At 38.0% G+C, this 16,013-nt stretch overlaps 1 long non-coding RNA gene across 1 annotated transcript in view; it reads left to right on the top strand.

Moving 5' to 3' along the window:
* LOC137502915 (uncharacterized) overlaps nucleotides 1-16,013 on the top strand; it is a 62,253-nt gene that overhangs the window by 30,979 nt on the left and 15,261 nt on the right. The window contains exon 2 of the long non-coding RNA XR_011018920.1: nucleotides 1,222-1,293. This is a non-coding gene — a long non-coding RNA (uncharacterized lncRNA). The remainder of the gene's footprint in view (nucleotides 1-1,221; nucleotides 1,294-16,013) is intronic.

The following is a 16,013-nucleotide window of genomic DNA, read 5'->3' as shown; positions in this document are numbered from 1 at the left end:
CACACACTGCTCGCATCTCCCAACAGGCTCTACGAGGTGTACAGATGCTTCCGTGGCCAGCGTACTCTCCGGATCTCTCACCAATCGAACACGTGTGGGATCTCATTGGACGCCGTTTGCAAACTCTGGCCCAGCCTCGTACGGACGACCAACTGTGGCAAATGGTTGACAGAGAATGGAGAACCATCCCTCAGCACACCATCCGCACTCGTATTGACTCTGTCCCTCGACGTGTTTCTGCGTGCATCGCCGCTCGCGGTGGTCCTACATCCTACTGAGTCGATGCCGTGCGCATTGTGTAACCTGCATATCGGTTTGAAATAAACATCAATTATTCATCCGTGCCGTCTGTGTTTTTCCCCAACTTTCATCCCTTTCGAACCACTCCTCCTTGGTGTTGCATTGTCACTGTCAGTCAGTGTACATTACAAATCAATAGTGACCGAGCTCGATAGCTGCAGTCGCTTAAGTGCGGCCAGTATCCGGTATTTGGGAGACAGTAGGTTCGAACCCCACTGTCGGCAGCCCTGAAAATGGTTTTCTGTGGTTTCCCATTTTTACACCAGGCAAATGCTGGGTCTTTACCTTAATTAAGGCCACGGCCACTTCCTTCCCACTCCCAGCCCTTTCCTGTCCCATCGTCGCCATAAGACCTATCTGTATCGGTGCGACGTAAAGCAACTAGCAAACGTATAATGCCAGTCAAAATCAAGTTGGAGGGATTTTAATATCTCAGGAATAGATCCATCTTTTAGGTCGTGAGGCCTTATGCGTTTGCAGAGTTACACCCAGACATGCCATTTGGGCTCATCAGTTGCATTGGCATGCCTCTGTAAGCCTTTGCTTGGCAGTGGCAGACCAACTGCATGATTCTGCATTGTTAGGAAAATAAGGATTGCTAACCTGCTAAAGGAGAAGTGAATTCTCCGTTTTCAGTAATATGTACTGTTAACAGTCAGTCCCAGCCAGTGCATGTGGAACGTATGAAATGAATAACTTGTACCTATGATTTGATTTCCATGGGGGATTATAGGCTGCTTGGCTGTGATAAAGACATTGAAAGCAATGGAGAGCTACAGGTCTGCCTGCTTACTTCATTGGCCAATAAACTATGACCTTAATCATTATGTTAATAATAATATATATTTCTGGTACTTTTTTTCACTAAAAGTCAGTGGAAGTAATTTTAGGCTCATTTTCTTATAACAATTTCTGTTGCAGTGTGAAATGGACCAGGAAATAGAGGTAAAGGAGGAACCTCTCTCTCTTGAAGACACGGCAAGTACATCCGTCGTAAGTATCATGCCTTATTACTTTATAGTGATTGGAACTTAATTGATATTGCACCATTCCCGGTCCAGGTGAGGATACATGAGATCCAGACTAGCTCTTGATATAAATGATTCTATCTGATTAATGTTGCCGGGTTATGGGTTCCGCTTGAGAAAGTACGCCGATGGCCGATGGTAAATCTCAACCTTCGCAGAAGGACGTCTCCTATACGCTATCAGTCGGATACCATACTTGCATGTCACCAAATTAATCGCAAATATTAGGTCAATACAATATTTCAACTGATTCGCATGTGTCGCCAACGAAATCGCAATTAAAAATGAGTCATTACAGTCTTACATCTAGTTCTTATACTAAGTAGGCATTAAAAGAATTATATACAGGGCGAGTTGGCCGTGCGCGTAGAGGCGCGCGGCTGTGAACTTGCATCCGGGATATAGTAGGTTCGAATCCCACTATCGGCAGCCCTGAAAATGTTTTTCCGTGGTTTCCCATTTTCACACCAGGCAAATGCTGGGGCTGTACCTTAATTAAGGCCACGGCCGCTTCCTTCCAACTCCTATGCCTTTCCTATCCCATCGTCGCCATAAGACCTATCTGTCGGTGCGACGTAAAGCCCCTAGCAAAAAAAAAAGAATTATGAAGTTTCACTATTCAACTTTTATTGACAATTCAGTCCAACTACTAAGGAAATGTTACCTAACATCTCGTTGAAAATGTCTCACTCAACGTAGGTAGCTTCGTAATGTAAGTATTTCAATCAGTTACAGTTAAGTTGAGATAAGAAAACAAGTTTGGAAAACTTGTAATAAGTAGCTGAAATCTAGGCCATAATTAGCGATTCATTAATACCTTGGCCTGTTGAAAATCTAAGTAATATATAAATAATGTTCGAAGAATCAATTGAAAAATTAAAAATATTAATTAAGTAAAACATACTAAATAGAGTTGTAAGAATTAGATGCATCTAATTGGTTAAAAATGAAAGGAAAATTATATTCATTAACATATACATCATTCCAGATTATAGTCTTTAAACAGAATGTAGAACGCAGTGAAAATTGCCAAATAAATAATTCATTAAGATTTGGAATCTCTTCTCTCTGAGCTGAATTGCTCCTCGAAGTCATGTAAAGTTCTGTCATTTAACCTTTAACTCAAATATGACTGGTGAAACGAATGTCACTTTGGGCTAAACCTAATATCTGTGTCTATACACAGTAGAAAAACATATGGGAAAGCAATGTCTGTTTTCTAAGGACTTCAGTTAAATAATATGCTTGAATTTTCCCTTTATCTTCATGTTTCATAGAATCCGATCTCCATATAAGCAAACTCAGGTCCGCTCTAAGTCGTGATTGATTTCAAAATAATACTATCATATGGCTTATGTGGTTAATTTACATAATTATCACCTTAATCCAGGTTAAAATTTAATTTAAGTGCATATCTGGCTGAATGTAGCATTGCCAAGTGTATTTCATTGAATTTCTCACAAATTATACCACAAGTGGAAAAACTGGCATTTTAGAAGACTCTACCTTCTTCTAAAAATCCGTATATGAATAAGTCACCAGTGATGTATCAACATGCTCACATAAAATCAGAAATTAGGTTATCATGTGTGAGAGTACTTGAAAATGGTCATAAATAACTCAGTGAAGGCCTAAATATTATCATTACTAGCCTCCTGGTTCATTTGATGATCCTAAATACTCAAAACAAGACTGTATTGATGGCATTCAGATCGTATCCTAACCTACTTTGAGTGTATCTGGGAATAAAAACAGTAATTGAAAGCAGTACGTTTCAATATATCTTAGAATGCATAATTTGGACATAACATCATCTCACAGAAGACTACTATGACCAACCTCTCAAATAAAAATAAATATCACCATCACAACTTAACATCTGCTTATATTATTATTTCATTCGCCATTTACCATTCCAAATATCACGTAATATCCATATCAATGCATTACAAGCACCCCATCTCATTAAATACGATGCAAATGTGCCATAACCTTCACATATAAGAACATTATTCTTACCGTCATAGTGTCAGAGAAAAGTATCCTAATACGAAACTGTACTACTACATTTTGTCGCAAACATTCCCTAAATACGATCTCTTAACTTGCTATTCCGATAAAGCCATCACACATGTATATTGACACTCATATTACACTTTAACACTCCACTGAAAATGATTAAAAATATCTATTACCTTCTCTCACACCACATTGATAATGTTGCGAACGGCTTTCACTGGTATATTACGCCTACACGTGGGATTGACAGTAACATCAGATGAATACCTACATCCATGTAATCTCACTTCGATATATTTATACGCGCGCACAGTGTCACAAAACATATCAACACATAGCCAAAAATAACGGTTTCTACTTACGAAAAACGACTCATAGGGGACTTAACTTTGCTTATTGGACCCTGTTTGCCATCTTGCTTCTGGTCATCGGAAATGGTAGGCTTCGGTCCATGGTTCTGCTTCAGGTAATTGGGACCATCTCGTCTTCTCAGCTGACTTTCAATCCTCCTGCGTCATCAACGTCGTAAAGCGCCACCATAGTCGGAGTAGTCTTTGCCTTGGTCTTTTACAACATCATAGTGGTCTCTGGTACGTTTGGAACAGAATAATACAATGTATTAGTTAGTGTCGTCATCTTGCAATTAATCTTCGTTTTGTAATGCCTATGATATCAGAATAAAATGTGCTCTGGGTCGATTAGTCTCAATATAGTAGTTCTATTTAAGCTATTATTGGTAAAAACTCTCGCTTGCAGAGCGAATGCGATTTCTCCGTGTTTATTAGAAATGCGCTTGACAGCTGGTTGGACTCTGCTGTCTACGATATGCAGTATCAGACAAATATAAAACTTTTAAGTCCAGCCGTGACGTATTGCTGTACCAGACTTGCTAATTCCTTTTGCTGGTCTTTAATTTTCACGTAGGTATTTGATCTTAAAAGTTGACGTTGAGCGGGCTGCCGCGGATTTTACCCTCCGTCAATATTTGATCTTTAAATCTGATAAGCTGTTTTCTTTCTTTGCTCGACTCTGTCTTGCTTGCAGTAATGCAGAATGATGAAGAATTTTCTAATTGAAGTCTCTTTTTTTCTTAATAATTGGTTTAAATAATCTGCTTCTGTCATTCTTTTTTCACAGCCTTCTAAGTATGGTTCTTTCGGTGACTACCGGTTGAAAAGTTTATCATTTTGGTTCATACCGATGTTAGTTGCTTTCACATTGACATTTTAATGGCTTGAACTCCATTTTTGTTCCTACTGATGCAAAGATAGAACGGTGAAATGGCACATTTACTTCTCCCACGTTGATTTAAATATATTGCTTGCTATATATTTATTTCATCTATCTCTAATATCATAATGGGACTTTTCACTGTTCTTTATCGGATTTTTCGAGTGCGTTATTGTAAATTTCTACAGATCAATTCGTTCGTTCTTGCTGCAGGCAATTTCAGTACTCATTTCTTGTTTAATCGCATTGCTTGATGGACTCTAATCCTTTTGTTCTTTAAGTACTATTTAATATTTGAGGCGTTGTGTACTCCTTTACTTTTGCCGTTCAAGTCGTGAACTTCGTATGCGTTGTTCCCAAATGATCGATGTATTGTGAATGGTCCAGCAAATAAATGCACGAATTTTGCGAATACTTTAGTTGACACATTCGAGATTGTGGGTTTCTTTATTAATACCAGGTCGCCTTTCTTCAATTCTGGCTGGAATTTCTTGTGTTGTAAAATAACTGTGAATTTTGAAATCTCCTGCGTTCTCAGCATTCTCAGTTTCGCCCTCTAATCTGAAATAGGCGTTTTTGTTTTGCTTATTGACCTTTCGCTCTCTCTCCTACACTCGAATTCTTTCGTGTTAGGATTGAGTGCCTGTTCTTCCTGTCTTCTTTTCTTATATCTCTGTAGTTCAAGACTCTCTGCTCCTTCTACGTCAGCGTTCACGTCTTGATCTCTTATAGCCTTCTCCCATTTGATCTTATCGTTTCGAGCCTCGTTCAATTCCTGTATGTAACTTCTGTTATAACTTTCTTTTTCTTGGCTATCCCTAACATTTCTTCTTTCGTATCGGGGTCTTTCTCTGAAGTTGTTCCTTCCTCTGCCTTCTCTGTACTGGTTCCTAAGTCGCATATTGGGCCTGTATCTCCTGTTTCCCATATACGCTCCTTGACCATAGGATCCCTTTCTGCAGTGGCATTTCTCTTCCTCCTTTCTTCCACTTTCCTGGTTACCCCATTGTCTTTTTCTGTTTGTGTTCCTTCGTTCATCCGGAGTACTTCTGCTCGTGTCATCCTGCGTAAGCACGTCAACAGTCTCTTCACCGTAAGTGTTCCTAACTACCCTGTGGGGATGTGGTACAGTAGTCATGTCGATCTGCCTTTGCGTTGTTTCCATCTGTACTGCGGTTAATGGGTTAGCAGTAGCTAATAATCGTTGGACATCTAATGGAAATTGACGTTGTATGGTCTTAATCGCTTCAAGTTCGCTGGGTGGCGAATCCAGATCTTGAAATTGGTGAAATTGGTAAGCAAAATAATCGCTGTACCCTGTTTGACCATTAGATGCGTACTTCCGGGAATAGAGTTCTAAACGTAGGTTTTGTTGTACGTCCGGGTTCCAAAAGCGCTGCAAGAATGCTGTCTTGAAGTAATTGTATTCATGAAAGGTGTACTTGAATGCTTGGAACCACAAACTAGGGTTCGCATCCGAGTGTTTTTCTACTACTTTCAATTGTTTCTCTTCAGGGATACCATGTTCCTTAAAATTGTCATCCATTTCTCGAAGAAAACGTTTTGGCGAAATACTAGTTGTATTATTAAAATGTTTCGGCCTATCGTCGAATTTTTTTATCACATTAATTATAGTGGGACTCCCATTGCTTCCGTTCTCCGTGTTCATTTCCACAATACTGTGATTTGAACGCGTGACTGGTATAGATGTAGCTTCTCTCTCATTCATCTGGAATTCAACGTTTTTATGTCGCTCGCCGCTGGATATCATAACGGTTCTTCCCTGTCCTTCCTCTCGAATTTCTCGTATTTGAGCTTGTATCTGCCTAAGCCCTTCTTCAGATTTATTCATCCTCTGATTTAGCTCTTCTTTGTTCTGTTCAATTTCGTCTCTTATTTCCGTTATTTTGTTCTGGATCTGATCTGCAGCTTGTTCATATTTCTTTTCCAAATCGGTATTTGTTGTCTGTATCTCATCGCTTAACTTCCCAATCTTCTCCTCACATTGTTTCCATTTTTCCTGGGAATCTATATGCAGTCTTTCCATATTGTCCGTCAGGTTCTTTATCTCATTCTCCTTTAAAGATTTGAGATAATTATTATTCCCTATCATCTCTTTCTTGATATCATTTATTTCTTCTTGTATTTTCTGGTTCTTCTCCTCCATACTTCCGCTAATTTCGGCTTTCCATTCATCCATGTTGTTCTTGATCTTGTCCATATCTGATCCTATTTTCAAGATCTCTTCCTTCATCTCCGTCATTATTATTTTGTCTTTCTTCTTGCTCCCTAGTTACCTCTTCCATCTTTTCCTGATATTTACTCAATTCTTCCTTCTGCTCCTGATGACCTTTCTTCAGCTCCTCCATCATCTGCTTCTGTTTCTCTTCCTGTTTACTAGTGATTTCCTCCATCGTTGTCTTTGTTGACTGTTGCCATTCTTCTTTCTTCTCTTCATTCATGGTTTCCATTTTCTTCTCCAGTTCCCTGATCATCTCCTGTTGATCTTCTCTCCTTTCCTTCCTCATTTCTTACACGAGTCTTTGATATTTCTCTTCCCATTCTTGTTTCTCTTTCTTTCTCTCTTCTTCCTGCCTCTTCTCCTTCTCTTATTGCTCTCCCTTCTGTTTTCTCTCTTTCTCCTCCCGTTCTTCCTTCTGTTTTCTCTCTTTCTCCTCCTGTTCTTCCTTCTGTTTTCTCTCTTTCTCCTTCTGTTCTTCCTTCTGCTTCTTATTCATTTCTTCCATTTCCTTTATGGCTTGCAACATTCCCCGTTGTTTTGTTTCTGTCTTCTTTCCTTCTCTTCTTGTTCTTTCTGATATTTCTCTTGTTTCTCCTCCTGTTCCTTCTGGTACTCTTCAAATTGTGCTCTTAATTGGCTTAACGTCGACATCTTGACTTTCACGTATTATTCCCGAATTCTCTATTAATCCTAATAATACTCTAATTTTGCCCTAACTTCTGTATAATTCAATTTATCCAATATTCTTATACTTATCTCACCCAAGTGTACTTCTACTATGCTTAAATATATAGGCTTAACTACTCAGACTAGGCTTTGCTCACGACGTTGACCCAATTACACTATGAAACATGAGATGTTTATCCTAATGACTGAGATTCCAAGTCTTAATTCTGGAATGAATAATTAAAAGGTTCAAATGACTTAATTTCTTACCATCTATTTCCTATGTCTAAGTTATTTCCTAATAAATTGCGACTAGCATATTAAAAACATTCCTTAAATTCATTTCCAACTATTCATATTTACAATTGTAAAGTCATCGTACTCTACATCAGCTTTCTCTATATTGAAATTCGACTGATTTTAGTCATCCTCGGACATTTCCTTCAGCTCATCCATCCATTTTTCTCTCCTATTTCTCATTATTATTATTATTATTGGGCATCTACTCGACTTCACAGTTCAATGTCCTCCTGTGTTCTCTTCGATCCCATAATAAAAAATAATTATCTGGTCAAGCGACAACTTCTTTACCAGATACAAATAAGTTTTGTACGATACTCCCATTTTCATTCAATCATCTCGTCATTACGTTCGAAAATCTTTTGTCAATCAACTCCTGAAATACCTTTCCCTCTTATCAAGATTTCCTCAGTAAGTTTTTCTCGCAAACTGCCACATGTTTGTGCAGCCAAATTCTACACGACTCGGCGACTCTATTTCCTGACCACAATGCCTTTCTCTTCACTGCGAACACGTTGTGGCATCAAATGTACATGGTTTGACGACCAATTTCTCTTTCGCACAGTGTCTTTCTCTATTTGCCAACACCTTGTGCGACAAATCTACATGATCTGGCGACCAACCATTCTTGACCACGGCGTCTTTCTCTTAAATTGCCACGCGTATGGGCGACAAAACTACATGCTCCATTCCCGCGTCCAGGTGAGGATACATGAGATCAAGACTAGCTCTTGATATAAATGATTCTATGTGATTAATGTTGCCGGGTTATGGGTTCCGCTTGAGAAAGTACGCCGATGGCCTATGGTAAATCTCAACCTTCGCAGAAGGACGTCTCCTATACGCTATCAGTCGGATACCATACTTGCATGTCACCAAATTAATCGCAAATATTAGGTCAATACAATATTTCAACTGATTCGCATGTGTCGCCAATGAAATCGCAATTAAAAATGAGTTATTACAGTCTTACATCTAGTTCTTATACTAAGTAGGCATTAAAAGAATTATGAATAATCACTATTCAACTTTTATTGACTATTCAGTCCAAATACTAAGGAAATGTTACCTAACATCTCGTTGAAAATGTCTCACACAACGTAGGTAGCTTCGTAATGTTGTATTTCAATCAGTTACAGTTAAGTTGAGATAAGAAAATAAGTTTGGAAAACTTGTAATAAGTAGCTGAAATCTAGGCCATAATTATCGATTCATTAATACCTTGGCCTGTTGAAAATCTAAGTAATATATAAATAATGTTCGAAGAATCAATTGAAAAATTAAAAATATTAATTAAGTAAAACATACTAAATAGAGTTGTAAGAATTAGATGCATCTAATTGGTTAAAAATGAAAGGAAAATTACATTCATTAACATATACATCATTCCAGATTATAGTCTTTAAACAGAATGTAGAACGCAGTGAAAATTGCCAAATAAATAATTCATTAAGATTTGGAATCTCTTCTCTCTGAGCTGAATTGCTCCTCGAAGTCATTTAAAGTTCTGTCATTTAACCTTTAACTCAAATATGACTGGTGAAACGAATGTCACTTTGGGCTAAACCTAATATCTGTGTCCATACACAGTAGAAAAACATATGGGAAAGCAATGTCTGTTTTCTAAGGACTTCAGTTAAATAATATGCTTGAATTTTCCCTTTATCTTCATGTTTCATAGAATCCGATCTCCATATAAGCAAACTCAGGTCCGCTCTAAGTCGTGATTGATTTCAAAATAATACTATCATATGGCTTATGTGGTTAATTCACATAATTATTACCTTAATCCAGGTTAAAATTTAATTTAAGTGCATATCTGGCTGAATGTAGCATTGCCAAGTGTATTTCATTGAATTTCTCACAAATTATACCACAAGTGGAAAAACTGGCATTTTAGAAGACTCTACCTTCTTCTAAAAATCCGTATATGAATAAGTCACCAGTGATGTATCAACATGCTCACATAAAATCAGAAATTAGGTTATCATGTGTGAGAGTACTTGAAAATGGTCATAAATAACTCAGTGAAGGCCTAAATATTATCATTACTAGCCTCCTGGCTCATTTGATGATCCTAAATACTCAAAACAACACTGTATTGATGGCATTCAGATCGTATCCTAACCTACTTTGAGTGTATCTGGGAATAAAAACAGTAATTGAAAGCAGCACGTTTCAATATATCTTAGAATGCATAATTTGGACATAACATCATCTCACAGAAGACTACTATGACCAACCTCTCAAATAAAAATAAATATCACCATCACAACTTAACATCTGCTTATATTATTATTTCATTCGCCATTTACCATTCCAAATATCACGTAATATCCATATCAATGCATTACAAGCACCCCATCTCATTAAATACGATGCAAATGTGCCATAACCTTCACATATAAGAACATTATTCTTACCGTCATAGTGTCAGAGAAAAGTATCCTAATACGAAACTGTACTACTACATTTCGTCGCAAACATTCCCTAAATACGATCTCTTAACTTGCTATTCCGATAAAGCCATCACACATGTATATTGACACTCATATTACACTTTAACACTCCACTGAAAATGATTAAAAATATCTATTACCTTCTCTCACACCACATTGATAATGTTGCGAACGGCTTTCACTGGTATATTACGCCTACACGTGGGATTGACAGTAACATCAGATGAATACCTACATCCATGTAATCTCACTTCGATATATTTATACGCGCGCACAGTGTCACAAAACATATCAACACATAGCCAAAAATAACGGTTTCTACTTACGAAAAACGACTCATAGCGGACTTAACTTTGCTTATTGGACCCTGTTTGCCATCTTGCTTCTGGTCATCGGAAATGGTAGGCTTCGGTCCATGGTTCTGCTTCAGGTAATTGGGACCATCTCGTCTTCTCAGCTGACTTTCAATCCTCCTGCGTCATCAACGTCGTAAAGCGCCACCATAGTCGGAGTAGTCTTTGCCTTGGTCTTTTACAACATCATAGTGGTCTCTGGTACGTTTGGAACAGAATAATACAATGTATTAGTTAGTGTCGTCATCTTGCAATTAATCTTCGTTTTGTAATGCCTATGATATCAGAATAAAATGTGCTCTGGGTCGATTAGTCTCAATATAGTAGTTCTATTTAAGCTATTATTGGTAAAAACTCTCGCTTGCAGAGCGAATGCGATTTCTCCGTGTTTATTAGAAATGCACTTGACAGCTGGTTGGACTCTGCTGTCTACGATATGCAGTATCAGACAAATATAAAACTTCTAAGTCGAGCCGTGACGTATTGCTGTACCAGACTTGCTAACTCCTTTTGCTGGTCTTTAAATTTCTTGCAGTAATTTGATCTTAAAAGTTGACGTTGAGCGGGCTGCCGCGGATTTTATCCTCCGTCAATATTTGATCTTTAAATCTGATAAGCTGTTTTCTTTCTTTGCTCGACTCTGTCTTGCTTGCAGTAATGCAGAATGATGAAGAATGTTCTAATGGAAGTTCTCTTTTTTTCTTAATAATTGGTTTAAATAATCTGCTTCTGTCATTCTTTTTTCACAGCCTTCTAAGTATGGTTCTTTCGGTGACTACCGGTTGAAAAGTTTATCATTTTGGTTCATACCGATGTTAGTTGCTTTCACATTGACATTTTAATGGCTTGAACTCCATTTTTGTTCCTACTGATGCAAATATAGAACGGTGAAATTTCACAATATTCAACACATTTTCAGAACTATATGTTACAAAGTATTCCATCTGGAATTATGTTCGGCACATAACATGAGGCATAAATTCTCCAACTTTTAAAAGGTACTTTGTCGGATGTTTTATTGTATTCTTCTTTCATAGGTGGTAGTCGTGCAGGTGTAGTGTTATGTTGTCGCTGTCTGTGGCCATCAGATGAGTGGTGATGGCATGCTGGATGTCATTCATTGTTATATGAAATAGTGGATTGTTGTTGAGATTATTTTTCCCATGGATAGTTTAATGTTTGGTTACATAACGCTAACCATTTTCAGTATACGTTAACTGGGCAGGCTCTATTCTTTAGATAATGAGGACCTTCATCTTACCTACAGGGCCCTGGTTAGATTCCCAGTGATTTTGAGATATCAGTATCTGAAACTTAGTGCTGATTCAGGATCATATTAATGCTGTGGACACTTTCTTCGTTTGGTAAACTACTATAGTGACATTTAGGTTACTGTTCATGACAAAATTACTGATTGTGACTGATCAGATACTTTTCACCTGATATCTTGGGAGGATCGTGTTCATTGTTGCAGTGTTGATCATTCCATAATATCGTCTTTGGCAACAACATATTTATAGTGACTTGTATATGAGGAGTTTGCTAATTATTGATTTTTACTCGTCCTTTATCCTGGTTGGATAGATTTTATGACATTGATGGTCAACCTTGATAACTGGATTTTTCGGTTAATTATGTAATTGGCCTCTGTGGTTGTGGAGGGATTTTTTTTGTGTTTTCTTCAAGTCTTTAGTTGTTTTTGTACAATTTCTTGTGCTGTGTTCCCTCTACTTGCACATAATTTATATCTTCCTTTGTTATTGATAGAGCTACATTATCCTTACCATGAAGCATTCTGTTGAGTTTTTGTGAATGATATTCATGAGAAACAAGCAGAACATCCAACAGCTGTTGAGGCCACTGAAAAACAAATTTAAGAGAGTTATGGGAGCGGGATGAATTATATACTCTCCTCTACTTGAACAATCTATGTCTTGCTCAGGATGGTCACAGCTTGTTAGTAATGCTGACGGTACTCCTGGATGGAGCAGTAGGGACAGTTTCTGAAATTAGTGTCCTTGTAATTGTAAGTAATCTGTATTGGTACATAAATAATGCCATCAAAATATGTCCCCGAAACATGAAAAGTGATTCAACCTAGAAGGATATGTAAATACCTCAGTACTGAGTCCAATCCAGCAGCCTGAGAGTTACTCATCCAGGTAACAATTCAACTTCTATTCATCAGTAAAATTCAGTCCCAACTTGTTGCACTTTTGGAATTATCAGAATTATAATAACTACAACTGCAATGCTTCAAGGTACAGCATAACTGTCACAATGCTCTTGAGGCTTCCTACACTGTTACTTTTGAGATTGCACAGATAGGTAAAACTAGGGGAGTACTATTCTTATTCCTTGTTAGGGTGAGGAATTTACAGGGCTCATGAGAAGTGTTCCACTGATATGAAAATTCACTTTATACTTCATTTAAAAACCAGTTAATGGGAAAATTTCTGACCTCCTTTTCCACCGTAATATTATAACACTGGTATCACCTGACCTGATTGTGTGGCTGTAGGTACTGCAACAGCTGTATTAATATTCTATGAATCCTGCAACAACTGAAGAAATGTTATAACAACCTTATTATTGTTATCATTTTAGAAACAATGTCCTGCAGGATTTCAGCCATTTAGTTAGGGAGCAAGTCTGGAGGTTTAGAATGGTATGGCAGGCGATGACGTTAGTATTTTGAAAGGACTGTAGTAAAGATATGTTCAAATACCGTGCTCTAAGACCTTTTTAATTGACACACCGCCCTGCTGTGTTTGCAGACCACCCTTCTAACATAACCTCTATATGCGCTAATTACATAGTGTAAACCTGTTTAGTTAAATGTACAATCATTATTTTCAGCATAATTACATCAATTACATTGGTGTTTAAATGTTTAGGTGTTCCGCATGACATCAAAACCTGTATGGCACTCCATAGCAATGGAATGGTAATCACCGTATTGAATGATTATGAACGAGACAAGGAGTTCAAAATACTCTGTGTTATTGTTCATGATAATAACACTAAGTTTGCAGTTACTGTTATCTGTCTGTTAATGTGAATGCTCTGAGGGGAATAAATTGAAATTTTTCATATCTGTTTTAGTACATAGCATTCGCCACCTGGCCACTCATTCCTGATACCTGGCTGACAAAATATCTGGGGAAAACCCTGCACTACTTGGAGAAGAAGCTGTTAGGGCAGGATAAATTGACATCGAAAGCTGCATCATTCTAGTCCACGGACTGATAAGCCATGCATATTACTAATGACTGTAATCTGTATTTTCTTATAATTATCCATTTCAGGTGTAATAATGATGCATAAATATGTTTTAGCTTTGGGGTCTTGCCTTTCTTTTTGTTGTTGTTTGAGTTCTTGTAACTGAGAATCTACTGGATGTATTGGAATATTCAGAATATTCTTATCCATGGATAAATTTTAGGTTCAATATAATTTCATCATCCATGAATTGACTGGGGATTTATGTGAAGCCTGAAACAGTTGTTCTACTCTCCCAAAAAATATACATGGCCAACCTTATTTGAAATCTATCAACTTTTTCTGGAAATCTATTTGCAAAACTTTCTGCTCATGTACACTATTTTGATAAGAGTATTAATGATGGGATATCTTTTCGGAATGTCTTAGAGTCTTAATTCCTAAAGCACGTAGCCTGTGAGAAACTCTGTTTCTACCTGAAAGGAACTGCACATTTATTGTAAATCACTCATTTTTTATATTCACATGAAACCGTAGACGTGCTGTTATAGTACGACTTTGAGGAGTCTGATCAGTCAGACTGTTCATGAGAGTGAAATTTACTGAGACAGTCGTTAGCATCCTCTTTCGCAGTGTCAGAAGTCACTAATGTGCACTAGTCACCACAGCTGACAATGTTTTCAACCTCAAAACTCTTCGAATTATTTCCCATGGTACACTTCCAACACCCCTGTTAATGGCCAGTCGATCCAGTTCTTCTCATCAGCTGCAACCAGCACCACATCCACTTCTCCAGTGTTTGTAGACATTTTGTACTGATTCTGGATCAACGGACTTAGGTACTCTTCTCAAATTCTTGTTGCAACTGTAGTATACATCAAAATCTTCTTGATGAGTTAACAGAACCCAGTTGATCGAAATCTAGTATTCCCATGCAGATATCGTCTTGCCAAATACTTGAAGGTGAAAGTTGTTCAGATCTTCAGGCTTCTCACGCAAGTAGGTAAGTGGACAGGATTTAACCACGGATTCACACTCACACAGGAGAGTCGTCATCTCTTCGTAACACAGTGAAGCTCTCCCGAGAACACATCTCAAATTTCTCTTTACTATCTGAAGTAGATTTTGCTACCAGCCACCCTGCCAGCCTGCTGGGGGAGGGTTAATCCTCTGCTGTACATGTTTATCTTGATCTTCTTGCTTCCCTTATATCTTAATTATTTACTTCTGACATTCTCCTGCAAACAAATTAAACAATAGATCAGTACATTGATAAGGACAACGTATTCAAAGTACGAATGTTCCCCTTAAAGCTACATAAGTCTGACGCATATAACTATGGAACAAACATGAATATTAGTCAAGTTGCTCATCTAGACAGAAAAGGATACCGACTCCCAGATCAACTCAAAAACGATGGCTGCTGACAAAATAGCTCGCCATCAACCACAACACTCTTGACGTGTTAATTAGTTTAAAGTTTAAAACAATTTTCTTCTCATGAAGTTAATATAGATTGTTGTTTACAGCTTTGATGTTGTGAACGGAATGGGGTTGCCTTTCTGGTATAACATTTTACATCAAAGTCAGTATAATTCTACATGTGCTACGTGGCATATCCTTAGATGCAGCCGATCCTGAAGAGACTCATCTGAGATTTTGCTCTGTTGATAAAATACACAATGACAGTTAACTAAATTGATCCCTTCACCTTTGTTAGAACAGTGGAAGGTTCACTTGTGAGGAAGCAAAATCTAAGGCTTCTCTCTTTCAAAAAAGCCAGAGAGATAACATTAATCTAACATTGCGTACGTCTGTTGAGTGATATTTAAAAAAATGTTAGGCAGTTACGCTCATTTCTAGGAAACGTATTCGGTAGTTTTGTACTCTTTGAACAGAGTCGTTTTAAGACCAAACCAAAACCCATGGCCCTGCAGCTCTGACGAGCATTACCCTATTAACTGGCATTTCGTCTTAGGTCTGACACTAGACTCGTCAGAGTGGGATGTGTCAGACCCTACCCACTGATGCTGGGGTGTATGCAGGTGACCAAGGACCGTGTTGAATGAGACGTTGGGTTTCTTCGGGAAGCTGAGGTTGAAGGCGTATCATGAAGGTTGGCCCGCCTGTGCTGTGGATCCTGGTGGCTTTGTTCAGTTGCAGGCCCGTTCGCCGTAGTTCTTGTATTACTAGT

Source organism: Anabrus simplex, chromosome 13, assembly GCF_040414725.1.
Source record: "Anabrus simplex isolate iqAnaSimp1 chromosome 13, ASM4041472v1, whole genome shotgun sequence".
Lineage (NCBI taxonomy): Eukaryota > Metazoa > Arthropoda > Insecta > Orthoptera > Tettigoniidae > Anabrus > Anabrus simplex.
This window is presented reverse-complemented; position numbering and strand designations above follow the sequence as displayed.